This window comes from Triturus cristatus, chromosome 4_1, assembly GCF_964204655.1.
Source record: "Triturus cristatus chromosome 4_1, aTriCri1.1, whole genome shotgun sequence".
In the NCBI taxonomy this organism is placed as follows: domain Eukaryota; kingdom Metazoa; phylum Chordata; class Amphibia; order Caudata; family Salamandridae; genus Triturus; species Triturus cristatus.
Genome location: NC_140585.1, coordinates 661,437,896 through 661,454,555, shown reverse-complemented (window position 1 = coordinate 661,454,555; position 16,660 = coordinate 661,437,896).

Below are 16,660 nucleotides of genomic sequence, written 5' to 3'. Positions count from 1 at the left end.
CTTAATCAAGAAACTGAACAAAAAACGACTCACGGAAAAGACAATCGGGCCCGAAGTATCAGACGTCAAAATTAGTTTAGCCTCTCTAAAGTGAGGTACCTCCAAGTCCAGGCAGGACAGTCGTTACCATTTCCTGCGCACGCCACGCTATTCTGGACAGACAAACATAATATGGTCAAGACTCTCAGAATACATACCACAAGCTGGACATGAATCAAGCAAGGAAGTACTATTCCAGTTTTTGCCAAACAATCGATGCGGCAAAGAGCCTGTTCTGAATCTGATAAACATACTCTTGGCCTGTGGTGGCGTTATATTGTCCATAAAAGTTTCAAAAACAGGAATGGGTTTAAATGCCAGGAACTGCTCGGTAAGAAGGCCTGTATTGCCCCTCTATGATATTTCTTTCCACACTTGTGACCAATAGGAAGATTTTAATATCTGCTTCTCCACCTTACACAGTTATTCGGGCGATTCCACACTCTACTCAGGCCCAATTTTTTAAACCAGTCGCAAACAAACCTTAACCAAGGTGTCTCCGAAGCACATTCCTTATTCTTTACACCCCTCAAGCAATCTCTATTGTCAGATAATTCTGGAGTAGTCCAGATACTAGTGGCTCTAAATGCGCCAGATACTCTTTTCATCCCCGTGTCAAAATGAAGTGGAACCAGAGGGGTACTTACAGGACCAAGAGCAGTGATCTAACAAATGTATTTTCCATCACTGAGCCTCGTCAAATCACTGTAGCCCCAGACATCTGTGCCATACAATGCAGCACTTAGAGCCTTCTCTTGATAGGCTCCCAAAGCCTTGGAGATGAAACGTGTTTATGTGTTTTTCTGAAAACATAGAATGGCCTTAGATATCAGAGGAGCTCCTTTATTAACCTGGTTAGCCCACCTAAATTTGTCTGACAGGGTCACCCCCAGATAGTGAAAAACTAAAGACCCTTTCTAAAAAGGTCCTTCCCAGCAATTACTGAACAGCTCTTCTTGACGCATTTACCCAGAACCATAAATTTAGTGTTTGCAGCATTCAGTTCCGAACCCCTAAATCTCAGAACTTCAAAAATGTATTTAGCAGATTTTGTAACCCCATCGGGGATTTGGAGATTAATAATGAATCATCTGCACACAGGAGTATTGGTGTTTTAACCCCATTGAGAATAGGAGAATCATTAACACACTGTGTCAGTTCCTCGACCACATCATTTATACATAGGGTGAACAAAGTGGGGGCCAGATGGCCCCCCCGTCAAACCTCTCTTGCCGCTGGGATGCACTTTGTCAAACCACCTTCACCGCCCCACCTGACCTGTGTGAAGTTATTTTTGTGTAAACTAGCTAGTAGTTCAATTAACCCCCTGGAACTCCCATGTCTACTAGTACTCTCCAAAGACACTTCCTAGGTAACAAGTCAAATGCAGCACACAGGTCTACAAATGCCACACAGAGAAGGGAAAATTTAAAAACCTGATCTAAAGTACTAACTTTGGCACGAAATCCTGCCTCAAATGGAGTCAGAATCCTCTGATCTTCCATCCAATCTTGTAATCTTTTAAAGATTTTTTGAAGGTTATCTACTAGGCTAATAGGCCTACAGTTAGATGGACAACTGACAACTCCCTTTTTAAATATTGGGATTATTTCTACCCCCCTCCAGGTAACCGGGATCTCTCCACCCCTTGCTATTGCATTAGAGAGGATATTCATGTAAATAGCCCACAGTCCAGGATATGTTTTGTATAGGTCAACAGGGATGCGATCAGGGCCGAGGGCCTTTAGCGCCTTTAGACTGGTAATACCAGATAGGTTGTCTTCTAGACTTATGAATATCTCAGTGGTCTAACCATTTCCCAGCTTAAATGCATCGCCCTTTTGACAGCCATCAAACACATTATAGGGCTATTTTGTAAATGAGGCCTGAGAGTATAGTTTTGCAAAATGTTCCTGCCATTTTTCTGGCAGGATATTGTTCCTCCTGGGATTAAAACTCTCAATGGTCCCATTTGCAAAAATGTACCAAAATGATCGCCCATTATCTTTTTAAGGGCCTGGAGCATGTCCTGCCAATTAGCATTCTCCCACTTCCTATTTGCATGATCAATAGCACACGTGTAGTCCCGTCGGCTTGCTCATAGTTGGGCAAATACCATTTTGGGTCTTTGGGAAGGACTATCATGTTACCACTAGATTTTTATAAAAATACTTTGCAATTTGTTTAAAAAAGCTACCATGAATATCTAGGGGAATTCTCATAATCAGATAAAAAGTGTGTGAATCACTGATATTTCTCAGCAAGTATGTTCTCATTGACCATCACCCTAGGCCATGAAACTCTTCTGTAGTTGTTTGCCACAACAGTTTAGGGAACCACTTTGCTCTGCATAGATAGTGATCACAAGTTTAACACTCAGGACATTATGGTTGCTATCTGCACGCGTTAAAACCACCATATCATAGAGAAAAGGCCAGAGACTGACCTCCAGAAAAATGTAGTCTATCACACTATTAGAAGCTCCCCTCTTGAATGCAGCAGCTCTCATTTGGTCAGATCGGGTTCTCCCATTAAACTGCGCCCGTCACTGATGCAATTTTGTAGGGCAACACTGGCGAGGCAATGATGAGGTTTGCCCTCAAGGCTAGGGATACCCCACTGCTCATCCTCCTTTTCTATTATCATACTAAGAGAATGAGAGGCTTCAGTTGAAGAATTAAAATCACCAGCTACAATCACTTTAGCATTCTGCTGAAACTGAACAATCAAATGATCTAAAAGAGGTATAATCGGTGATTTGCCAGTTAAGGGCATCGACATAGCATATATATTGAATACCAACAATTTTATACCCATTGGGAATTCTATCATAACCCCCATTAAATCAGGTGAACATAATGTCAGCAATTCATGGGTACACAAAATGGCAGTCTTTACCAATATCAGTAGGCCCCCCCCACTGCCCGCCTTGAATTTCTTGGTGGTAGGGCTTCCACGCTGTATGATACAAATCCATAAACAAAGATTTTATCCAGTGCCCAGGTCTCCTGAAATAAAGAAACATTATAATTTCTACTAAAGGAGTACCACTCTTGCTCAACAAGTTTAGATTTGACTCCAGCCAGATCTTCCTTGCAGATAACATTCTTGTGGGACACCATGCCCTCCGTTCCTTCCACCCCAATCTTGGTAGCGTTAACTGAAATGGGGGTAGGTGCAATTGAAGTAATTATAGAGTGTGAATTAAGGAGCGGGTCTGACTCAGTGCCAGCCTCTCTTGGAGGAATTGCACTTACACTAGGTGACAATAAATTGGTCTCTTGCAGATCTTCCCTGGGGTACTTCTCTAAGTCAATCTAGGAGGCTGAGGGGTGAAGCAGGGCCATTGGGGCCTAGAGAATCCTGAGGTCTAGTATATTTGAACTGTATATTGGATTTGCCTGGCAGATTAGTTCTATGATCTTGGTCGACTAGATTGTCAGCTATAGCAGAGGAACCCAATACTAAGTCAAGCACGTCAAGACCAAAATAAGAGCAGCTCGATATTTTAGCACTAACTATGTCATCGCTTATAACATAGAGCGACACTCCCGAACATGACAAATTGAATGGATTGTCTTATTTTTTTAACCTATCTCCTGTCTCTACTATCGAGCATGGTGGTAACTTGGGGATATTTATAATTGTAATAAAGTCATGGACTGGATGATTCCCCCTGCTTTGTGGTAGATTGGTCTTTTCATAATTACCCTGCATGTTCTTGAAACATGAGCCCGGTGGTAATGGAGTTATTTCCTCTGTGTGACTGGAGCATGGTGCCATAGGAGCTGGAGCTGGAGCTACTCATGGTCAGGACATCCCCCATAGTTCCACAAAACTGCACTTCAGATGGGGGAAAAAATCATCTCTCTATATTGTAATTTCCTTTATTGGTTATTGGGTAATGGGCAGGGTCTTGTACATGGTCTAGTGATCCAGAGGGAAGAGAGGGAGAAGAGGAAGAGCTCCAGCATGAGTTAGGAGTTGCTGTGGGTTTAATAGATGTTAGTAACATATTGACTACCAGTGTTAGCGATGTTACCAGTGATTTTAGGGGGCCCGCCTCATCCCTCAGGGATTGAACAAGAGGAATAAGAGATTCTTTTTTAGTATTAGTGTTGGTACTGGTGGGACAGACAGAAACTGGTAATTCAATAGAACACAGTCCATGATTTGTACCTTTAATGGCTTCAGTATTAACATTTACCCAAGGAAAATCAGCAACAACAACCACACCAGCCACATTGTGATCAGTATTTGAGTTAGCAGGGGGGACAGTGGGCACAGGTGATGCAATAATATTTGAGAGGGAAGAGGAAGGGAAGGAAGAACACGGCTCTATTTCAGCAACTGTGGTCAGTTCTTCACCCTGACCCCTGGTTCTCAGAAACTTCCTCAGAATTGTCCGCTAGGTTCCCGGAATCCCCGCTACATCAGGAGTTGGAAGAATAGAGGTGGCAGGAGAAGGGGGCATAGTGACACCTGGGTTGAGGATCTGTTTACATTCCACCAAAAGACCATCAATCCTTTCAAGTACACAATTGTCCCCCACAAATTTACAACTCTTCTTGGGTTTCTTCAGTTTCCCGACCCCCAGGCTTCCGCTTCACCATAGTGCATAGGCAAAGTATAAAGCATATGTAGCAGAAAAATCAGAGTAAAAAATAAAACAAGAGCCTTGAAACCCCTGAAACCCCCCTGACGGGTGTCCTGCCTAGTTGATCTAGCAATTAGAAATAACGATAGCAATAAAATCCAAGGCAACCCCCTCCCCCATTATCTCCTGGGATAACGCAGTCAGAATACAGGGTAAGGTCCAGGCAAGTTCCAATAAGGGTCCAGTAAGATCCAGATAAATTATGTTATGCACCAGGGGCTGGAATAGGAGTAGGAGGCAATGCCAGGAGAAAGTACCAGCAAGTTACTTGACAGTATCACTCTCCAACACTCCAAGAAGTAAACCTTCCAAGTGCATTAGTTCAAATCCACAGCACAGCATACAGCAGCAATGTCCACTTACCTCTCTCTGATCTTGCAGCCACCGCCTCCACCCACACAGCTGCCATGTGATCAGTATCCGCTGTACAGTGCATTGGAGAGGAGACTGTAGAGGCAGTAGAGGCTGTAGAAAGCTTTACAGGTGGTTGTTGGCTAGGCAGGCTGTAGGGAAGGCTAGAGACTGGGCTGGGAGCAGCAGAGAGGCTGCAGCTGCAATAACCTGCAAACCCTCGCAACTGGCCAATTCCAATGGCTACAGACCTGGTTTATGGTTGTCGGTTAATGACCAATTGGCCAAATTGCACAGGTAATGCCAACTAACCTCTCAGTCGAGCCAGCCCCAACTCGAGGTCCCCTCGCAGTTCCCAACTGGCTCTCAACTCATCAGAAAGCATAGATAAGGACAAGGCAAGGATGGGCCAGTCAGGAGGAAAAAGCAGCACCAGGCCTAGGGAGAGACCTGCTAAATGAGTCATGTTGCCTGTTTCCAGTCACCAGGGATACAAGTGTCTGAAGATGCCTGAAATACAAAACGCTTGCAAATGCTGGCATCGCTCAAGCCGCCCTGCTGCACACCCGGATCGCCTCACCTCAAAGGGGGAGCACAAGGACCAGGCACAGTGGCAGAATGCGAGTACAGTGATGGATGACGCCGGCAGACGAATTGCGTCACGTCACTTTACCTAAAAGAGTTTTTCCAGGATAGCCTAGCCTAGCCTCAATAGCGGAGATTCATGACTGGCATCACTTCCCTGCTTCTTTGCTCCCCGATATCAAGGTGTGACGCGTGACGGGCACTGGATGTGTGTGTGGGCGGGCACAGCGCGGCATCAGGAAGAGACCAGAGCTCCTCATCATTTGTGCATTTGCTGTCACATAATTATGCGAAATTTCAGAAGCAATACACAAAATTATGAGTAAACACACAAATTATGTATTTTAGTGCAAAATGCCTCCTCACAACCACTTAAATGCTGAGCTGTATTTTGTTTTGAAAAAATAGTGCAAAAAATAATTAAGCACCATAAACAACAGCTGCTCGGGTTCTGTTTTTAATGTTGCTCTCATGCATTTGCTGTAAATTTTACCACGAACGGTACATAATTATGCGAAGTGGCATAATGCAAATTTTGCCTGGGCATACTTAAGATCTTTCTTGCCTTGCAGTGCATGAGGGACTTTTTCTCTCTCTCACCTTCTTTTTAGGTCTCGCCTGATCCAGCGCATGCGCTGATCTGGCCGAGACATTTAGTAGCTGCTTTTAAAAGTGCTACCAAAGCGGCCACCAGCTTACTGTCACGCGCACAAGCGCGCGCGCTGCTGCACGCGCGCGATGCTGCACGCGCATTCCTAGCGTGCTTTAGTGCGTCATCACGATCACTTTCGCTTTCAGAGTGATCGCGATGACTTTCGCTTTTACGGCCGCGCGGCGTTACTTTTACTGCCGCGCGGCCAATGCTTGTCTAGTTATGTATGCTGTCTCTTATTTTCCATTCTGTGCTCTTTTGTTCTCCGCCTACCTATCTTACTGCCACCTTCTGTCTCTTTCATTCGATGTCAGTTTCAAGATGCATTTTCTCTCTCTCCTTTCGTTCTCTGTCCTTTGATATTCCTCTCTTTAAACTACTGTTTTGCTCTCTGTCCCTTTCTCCGTCCACCCGCATTCCTGTCTCTTCACTTACCCTCTCCATCGTTTTCTGTCCTCTGTGTCTCTGTTTTTGCCTTTCTTTCGGTCTCCATTTTGTCACCTTCTGTTTACTCCCCCATGTCTTCCTCATATGCCCCAGTGCTTTGTGACTTTCTTCATTTTGTATTATTAATTCACCTCTTGCGTTCCTACTCTAGGAAGAGATTTTCAATCCACCGTACTTCATTCACAAAGAGCTCACTATCTACTTTTGTAAAATGACCGGGTGCGTGAAGCGTCCTTAGCTCCTAGTGAGTGAATCAATATAATTGTCACTTGACCTCATTTCCTGGCTCTTTTGTCCTCTTTTTCCTATCTAGTTCCACACTCAAAATACATTCATTCACATTCATTTGTATCCTTACGCTTGCACACTATGACGTTTCCCCAAAGATAAACACAAACACACTCTTTTTTCAATGTTGCACATGCACTCACTGCAATTTACGCTCACTCAAACACAGACAGGCAAAAAATGCACATTCTTTAACATACACACATGCTTACACCTCTGCCTACTCCTGTTTGCCCACGCAGGCACCTACACACAGAATTGCACACATCCTCGCTCTTGTACAGATACACCCATTAATATACCTTTGACCTTTCACAAACACACACACATTCATGTGCGTTAGTTGCACTCCATTTACCTCTTCATCTTTTTTTCTGCACAGTCGTATTTTAAACATTCAACAAGTTAATTAGTTGTTGTCAAAATCATTCTCTGCTTCATACCTCGTCTACTGGCATCTGTAATTAAGATACAATTGTCATTGTGCATCTATATGATCATAAAATAAAATGTGTGCCCTAGAGATGCTAGTCATAATGCATGCATCCGCTCTGGTTGCTCATTCTTTTCCATATACAAATGAGAAATGGCTCAGTCGTGCACATCGTAGGGCGCGCCTCGAAGCATCACTCAGGTGTATCGTTATGAATGAATGTGCTCGCACGCTGGATGGTGATGTTTTTGATCTCACAAAGCTAGACAAGGAAGAACACTACCAATGCCCCGCATTACACATGCAGTGCCATACCTTTTACATCAGGGGTGCCCTCCACACTTCATTTCCAACGTGAGCAGACGCTTGGACATGCAGTTAGAAATAACCAGTCTATTTCTTAAAAGACAAACTCGCGAAATGCCCCTCCCCAAACAGCCAGTGTGCCCTCCACTATTTCAGCCAAGAAGTGGCACGTTGGAGTGATTGAATTTGCCTAGTCGCTACAAGTTTTTGTCTTGGCTCCGTAATTGGTCGGTTCGTCCATTCATTCATACACACATTAATATGTTTCTTCGTTCATTTATTGACTGTGTAGCATCAGCCTTAAAAAACCGACACAGTGATGCTTCCACGAGACCGCACGTGGGTCTCTCATAGTTTATACCATCTTGCTAACGAAATCGCACATCTAACCATAGACTAGCAACGTTATTCCAAAACGGAAGCTTACACACAATTATCTCATCAAAGTCAGTTGGACATCCGACTGCCAGCCCCCATTTCAAAATCACAATCAAAGCGCCAGTACTCCTGGTAGTTTTATCATTTTAGAATTCATGTCTATAACATATTTAGCAAAATAAACAACAATGGTGCATATTTAAAATGCAACCTAACAAAAATCTCACTACCAATAAAAACAAATGGAAACATATCCTCATCTGCAATCTTTGTCTTTATAATTGCATTAAGGGTGCAATAGTTATGTGGCTAATAGAGGTCCCTTTAGAACTCCACAGGGACACCTAGTAACAGCCTGTGGTACTGCACCTTTCATTGCTTCCTAGATTTTCTTTTATTACTTATGGTACTACTGGGATATTTTTGGGCAAAGAAAAAAATCTAACAAACATTATAGTTTGCAATGCCAATAGCTCAAACTTTCCGTAATGTGAGACCTATTGCATTGCATATGCATTGGCATAGCCAATAGGTCTCGCCTTAAGTGTTTAGCCATGCAACAGTTGATGGTGTTGCGCCAAGGATATTGTGCTGCATAACTAAATACTTATAAGGTCCCAAAAGCGAGACCTATTGGCTATGCCAATGCTTGTTTTTTTTTGATCTTCCAGTCCCATTTGCACGCCTTCCTTAATCTTTATTTCAAATGTATAACCAACTGGCATTTTGTCCCCTCTTTACTCTCAGAAATAACCAATAATGCTTCATATGTGGCTGCGATGGAGAACAGGACAATGTAAATTACAAATGTGCAGGACAAACGCTTTTAGGTATTATAGTTATCGATGCCTCACTAGCCATTAGAGAGCCATCAACAGCAAAGGGCCCTTTCAGGTCAATCTAGGCAGAGTAGTAGAATGACCTCCCACACACATAGCAGGTGTCTGTTAACAGTGGGTATTGGGACTCTTTTCCTTTACTACAGTTTGCACTTGAGCTTTCATTTCTTCACCTTTATCAGTCTCCTCATTTATGGGTACCTGTCGTTTATGGACTTTAGCTTAGTTTATATTATTTCTGCTTTGTTTCCATACTTTAACTTCTTATTGGGGCTGCAAATCCCTCCATTGTACTCCCTGTATTTGGCAAGATTCCTGGTGTGCTTGAGAGCTAAACACATGCTACTTGTACGTCACACTAGGTAAATTAAATTCTTTAAGGCCTGCATTAATCACTGTGTATATGTAGTAAGTCTTGCTTAATTACTGTGAGTTTTCCCTGGTAGGGAAGTAGCAGTCCTTCTATGTAATTCAAGATGCTATGCCATTATTGTTGGCTATTATTTATCAGGCCAGGTCTTCCACGTACCAACCACTTGGAGCCAATCAATCAGTAGATTTGTGGAGCGCTACTTGTCCCCCGTTAGGGTATCTAAGCACTGGAAGTGCCCAAATGGTTAGCCAAGTAGCCAGGTCTTCAGGGACTTTCTCAACTCTGGAAGAGATGGGGTGATCCGTAGATGAAAAGGTAGCTCATTTCATGTCTTTATTACCAGGTAGGAGAAGGACCGACCTCTGCATCTGCTACGTCGGATGCAGGGGGTGAGGGATAAAGAAAGGGATATGGAGTGGAGGTGTCTGGTGGGTTGATGGAAAGTTTGGTAGTGGTTCAAGTAGGCAGATCAGCAGTTGTGTAGGTTCTTGTATGCATGGGTCAGGAGCTTTAACTGGCATCCTTTTTATACAGGGATCCAGTGGGATTCCCTGAGATAGGGGGTGATGTGGGTTCATCTAGGGAGATCCAGTACGAATCTGGCTGCGGCATTCTGTATGGTCCTTAGTTGGAGGAGGAGGTGAGCTGCCATCCATGCTTAGAGAGAAGTGTCAGGAGTTGAACATGCTGCGCCTACATAGCAGGCATGTAAAGATATTCGCACTACATCTCCCAGAAAGCCTTCTGGGTGGGACCTGACTTATGTAATCACGTACAACGCTTCTGGCGCAGTGCTTGTTTCCTGTTTTCAGAGCGGCTGCTCTGAACCTTCGTTGCTCGTGTACCTTCGTGGATTGTTCCGCGTCCACCATTGAGGCGTGGAAAGGAGTACTTGTTGTTTACTGATTTGGGCTCCTTTGGAGTCGCTGTACGCGTTACGCTCGGCTGAGCGTGAACGCCTTCTTGGTGGTGTCCATTCCCGCTAGCGGCTGCAGTGGGATTACACGGGGCTGCCGCCTCTTCAATGTACCGCCATCCTTGTGTCCTTTTCATGTCCCGCGGCAGCTGAACGGAGAGGTGACCCCGCCAGAGGAGGCAGGCTGGTAATCTCTGGAAGGCTCCTACACGCCATTCGAACTCACTACATTGGATATTCAAAGTTCGGTAAGCTCCCTGGGCTTCTGGAGTGGAGATCCAGCTCGGAGACATTTTCTTTTTTCCTTTATATTGATTTCTCCAGGAATAACAAAACTATCTAGCTGGGTCAGCTGATTATTCTTGGAGCCTAGTTTCGTTACGTATACTTTGTGTTATTGTGGAACGCTCATGGAACAGAGATCTCCAGCATTTTGATTTTCCTTTCTGATTGCTTCATGAGTCGTGCTTAATTAATGAGACTTCTGTCCTGGTGCTGGAGTTGGCCTTATCATTTGGAATAAAGGGTGTGTGACAGAGGGTATGTATGGAGAATAGTAGCGCTTATTTACAGCGTGGATTTGATGTTGGTATGGTGTGTAATATATAATTGTGTTTGCATTATAGGTGTGAATAACTTCCCTACGGAAAGAGAATTATCTTACCAAAGAGAGAGGAGGGGTTCACCTCAGGGACAGTCCTTTTTCATGGTATGACTATGACTCTAGTGAGAATTATATGAGAGTAGCCAGAGACTTATGCTGTATTAATCCTTTGCTTCTTTTGTTACAGGTCTCCCTTTTCCACCGCTGTTCCTACCCTAAACCCATCCCTCGCTTGGTTACCTTTATACTCTGTATATTTATTTAGTCAGAGTGTGGGGATGTCAGGAGGTGGACCCCTCTGAGCATCGCCCTGATCCTGAGGAGCTCGGTAGTCATTACAGAGTCACGTTCCCACGAAAATCTTCTCCTCCCAATCAGGGGTATGCTCAGAGATGGCGACTTTAGATGATGTATTGCAAGCTCTAGTTCTAGTGCAGCAGGAATTGGCTACTTCCCGGGCGGAAACAGCAGTACTGAAAGAGAGGGTGGATTGACAGTTCAGGAATTCCTTTGATGCTTCTGCAGGTACCCCTCAGATTCAGGTGACTGTTCCACCACCCATACCGTTGGCTCGTCCAGAAAGGTACTCAGGTGATCCTCAGAAGATCCAAACATTTCTTACGCAGATTACTCTTCATTTCTCATGCAAACCTGCTTCATTTCCCACTAATCTATCAAGAGTATCTCTTGCCTTCTCATATCTAACGGGGGATGCAGTCAACTGGGCGGTTCCCCTGGTTAGAAATGATGATCCACTACTTACAGATTGGGCGGCTTTCAGGAAAGAATTCGAGAGGGTTTTTGACCGTCGTGCCACCACACTTAGCACAGATAGGGAATTGCTTGAGTTACGCCAGGGCAGGAGAGACCTGGTTACTTATATGACAGCCTTTAATAGGTTAGTGCTCGAGACAGCCTGGCCCGAAGAAAAATTAATGTCCTTATTTACCAGGGTCTAAGGGATGATATGAAGGACGTGTTGGCACAAATAGACCCACAACCTGTACGGAGTTAATAAACCTCACGCTATGATTAGACCATAGACTGGCGCAGAGAGGAGGTGATCGCAAAAGAAGTGAGAGGACTCTGATGGGAATGGAACACGACAACCGTTCCTCTCTCTCTTGTAAAGAGTCAGGTCCGGAACCCATGGCAGTAGGAGCTATCAGACCCCCTTTATCTAAAACAGGGAGGGAGAACCGTCGTGCTCTAGGTCTCTGCATGTTTTGTGGGAAAAAGGGGCACTATGTGAGAGATTATACAATGAAACCCAAGAAAAGGAACACATATAGTATTCCGGCAAACAGGTAGCAACTCTCTCTGTAGAGAATCCCGAGAAAAGAGAATCTGTTACAATGGAAAATAGTAGAGAGGATTTAGTAGAGAAGGAGTGTAAAATACCATCTTTGACGGTTACCGAAATAAAAAACACTGAGACACACATCGTACTGTCCATGATATTAAGGACAGGACAACAACAACATCAGGTGTGGACTATGATCGATTCAGGAGCCACAGGCAATTTCATTGACTGTGGTTTGGTACATCGACTGGGGTTAGTAAGGGTGCCTAGCATGAAGCCTGAGTAAGTGTTAGCTGTAGATGGCACTCCTCTGAAATCAGGCCCCATTACTGAACACACCGAGGAGGTAGAGTTGGTCCTCAAGGGACATACTCAGGATCATGTTGACGATATTACCCTGAACATAATCGAAGCTCCTCAATACGAGGTTATCTTGGGCATGCCGTGGTTATGGCAACATAACCCTACCATGGACTGAAGGCTTAAAACCATTAGCTTTCAATCCTCGGAATGCCTGTCGTCCTGCATGAAAAATAACGAGTCACAAACATTGGCTCTAGCTCAGATATACCAGGTTGCTACTGCAGCTGAGAAGGAAACGGAATTACCATCGGTATATGAGGCATATCGGGAGGTGTTCTGTGACGCCATGGCTGAGGTCCTACCCCCGCATCGCGACTATGACTGTCGTATTGATCTGGTGGACGGTGCAGCTATTCCCTCACGTAGAGTATATGCGCTGTCCGAACCCAAAACCAAGCATCTAAGGGAATATCTGGAACATTTCAGGGCCATTGGCTTCATTCGTCCTTCTCGTTCCCCAGCAGCTTCTCCCCTTTTCTTTACGGCGAAAGCCAACGGCGAGTCGAGACTATGTATCCATTACCGCCTATTGAATAAAAGCACCGTGAGAAATCGATACCCTCTTCCGCTCATCCCTGTATTGCTGGTGAGGGAGGCCAATATCTACACCCGGCTGGATCTGAGGGGGGCATATCACCTGGTATAGATCCGCGAGGGGGATGAGTGGAAGAAAGCGTTCAAAACTCGGTATGGGTTGTTTGAATACCTGGTTATGCCGTTCGGGTTGTGTAACGCCCCGGCGGCTTTCCAGTATTTTCTCAACGATGTGCTGAGAGACTATATAGACCAGTTTGTAATCGTATACATCGATGACATCCTGGTCTATTCTGTCTCTCATGCACAACATGTGAGCCATGTCATCCTGATCCTCAAAAGACTACTAGACAATAGCTTGTATTGCAAACTAAACAAGTGCGAGTTTAGCATTACAGAAGTAGAATGCCTGGGTGTCATGTTAAGTCCACAAGGTTTCAGGATGGCTGAGAGGAAAGTGGAGGCGGTTCAGGATTGGCCTGTTCCCAAGAGTGTGAGAGATGTACAATGCTTTTTGGGTTTCTCTAATTACTATAGGAGATTCATCTCACATTTCTCGCAGTTGGCCTCTCCAGTAACCAGGTTGTTGAGGAAAGGAACGCCCTTTCTCTGGACATCCCAAGCCATGGAGGCCTTTGTTCAACTAAAAAAGGTGTTCTGTACCGCTCCCATCTTGAGACATCCCCAATCAGATATACCATTTCTAGTGGAAGCAGATGCTTTGGATGTGGCTATTGGGGCAGTGTTATCACAGAGAGACAAGAGCACAGGACAATTACATCCGGTGGCTTTTCTTTCCAAGAAACTGAACTCGGCAGAAACCAATTACACTGTGGCAGAAAAGGAACTCTTGGCGATCAAAAAAGCTTTCCAGGAGTGGAGACACTATCTTTGGGGGGCTCAGTATCCCATAACAGTATACTCAGATCACAGAAACCTCCAATTCATGAAGACCACACGGCATCTGTCGCAAAGACAGATCCGGTAGAAGCAGTTTTTTGCACAGTATGATTTTTTTATTACCTTCCGCCCAGGTGCAGACAATAGGAAAGCAGACTCTTTGTCCAGACAAGGCGAGGATGTATCCTCTTGACAGGAATTTCAGAAAGCTATCATAACTCCCGAAAAGATCATATGTTCCGTTACCTTGGATCAATTCCTTGAACAAGTCACCAGCAACCGGTCTCCGGCCCAGTGGCAGTCATGGGCTAAACAAAATGTTCACCGAACCCTCAAACATGGTGTTCCCATGCATGAGAACAAACTGTACCTCCCCACCCACACTCTTCGTTTGAAGGCTTTCAACTGGTGCCATGACGCGGTACTAGCAGGCCACCCTGGAACTAAGAAAACCTTGCATCTGGTGCAGCACCAGTTCTGGTGGGAAGGTATGTCCAAGGATGTGGAACTATGGGTGGGACAATGTGAGACCTGTGCCCGAAGGAAGGGGGAACAGAACAAGAGAAAAGGGAAGCTTATGCCACTGCCCACACCGTCTCAGCCATGGCAAACGATTAGTTTGGATTTTGTACTTGGCCTACCGACGGATCAGGGATACAACGCTATCTTAGTTGTCATCGAAAGCTTGACGAAAATGGGCCATTTTATCCCTTCTAAAAATCTGCCTACGGCGAATCAGACCGCTTACTTACTGTTAGCTCATGTGGTTCGATTGCATGGAATACCCAGGGTCATTATTTCAGACAGAGGACCCCAGTTTGTTGCCCGATTCTGGCACATGTGGTGCAAAGCTCTGCACATGGAAGATGCCCTGTCAACCAGTTGTCATCCACAGACGGATGGACAAACTGAACGATTGAATCAGACTTTAAAGAAATACTTGCATTGCTATTCTGAGGAAGCGGGTAAATCCTGGGTATCTCTGTTGTGGTTGGCTGAACTATCCTATAACAATGCATGGCATAGCTCGATAGGTGACACCCCCTTTTCCGGGCTAACACCAGATTCCATGCCAACACCTTGCCTTTGGTCATCCCTAGTGAAGTGCATAACCATCCTACGGTATTGGCTCAAGTGAAGGCTCTCCTAAAAATCCACCGGCGAATACGAGCAAACCTGGAAAAAGCCAAGAACTCCTACAAGAGATGGGCCGACCGCCATCGCCAAGAGGGACCGATGTATCAGGTGGGCGAAAGGGTTTGGCTTTTAACAAAGAATATACGCTTCCGATATCGCAGCATCTTTCATCCCCGATTCATTGGTCCATATACCGTTCTTCACAGGGTAAATACTGTGGCATGCAAACTGAAGTTACCCGCATCACTGAGGATTCATGCTGTGTTCCATTGTGGCTTGTTGAAATCGGCGAAATGCGCAAGGCACAAGACTGTGCCGCCTGTGATGAGGGATGGGCAGATGGAATACGAGGTGAGACGTATCTTGGATTCCAGATACCGTCAGGGTCGCCTATGGTTCCTGGTTTTGTGGAAGGGATATCAGTCGGAGGACGATTCATGGGAGCCGTGCTCCGGTGTCCACGCCCCTCGTGCGGTGCCTTTTGTTCTACTAGCGGAATCCGGGTAAACCTGGTGCTAGGAGGCGCTTGGGAGGTGGGCGTACTGTCAGGAGTTGAACATGCTGCGCCTACATAGCAGGCATGTAAAGATATTCGCACTACATCTCCTAGAAGGCCTTCTGGGTGGGACCTGACTTATTTAATCACGTACAACGCAAGTAGCGTTGTACGTGATTCTGGCGCAGTGCTTGTTTCCTGTTTTCAGAGCGGCTGCTCTGAACCTTCGTTGCTCGTGTACCTTTGTGGATTGCTCCTCATCCTCCGTTGAGGCGTGGAAAGGAATACTTGTTGTTAACTGTTTTGGGCTCCTTTGGAGTCGCTGTACGCGTTACGCTCGGCTGAGCATGAACGCCTTTTTGGTGGTGTCCATTCCCGCTAGTGGCTGCAGTGGGATTACTCGGGGCGGCCGCCTCTTCAATGTACCGCCATCCTTCTGTCCTTTTCTTGTCCCGTGGCAGCTGAACAAAGAGGTGATCTTGCCGGAGGAGGCACGCCATTCGAACTCACTACATTGGATATTCAGAGTTCGGTAAGCTCCCTGGGCTTCTGGAGTGGAGGTCCGGCTCGGAGACATTTTCTTTTTGCCTTTATATTGATTTATCCTGGAATAACAAAACTATATAGCTGGGTCAGCTGATTATTCTTGGAGCCTAGTTTTCTTACGTATACTTTGTGTTATTTTGGAACGCTATTGGAACAGAGATCTCCAGCATTTTGATTTTCCTTTCTGATTGCTTCATGAGTTGTACTTAATTAATGAGACTTCTGTCCTGGTGCTGGAGTTGGCCTTATCATTTCGATTAAAGGGTGGTTGACAGAGGGTATGTATGGAGAATAATAGCGCTTATTTACAGCGTGGATTTGATGTTGGCATGGTGTGTAATATATAATTGTGTTTGCATTATAGTTGTGAATAACTTCCCTACGGAAAGAGAATTATCTTACCAAGGAGAGAGGTGGGGTTCACCTCAGGGACAGTCCTTTTTTATGGTATGACTATGACTCTAGTGAGAATTATATGAGAGTAGCCAGAGAGTTATGCTGTATTAATCCTTT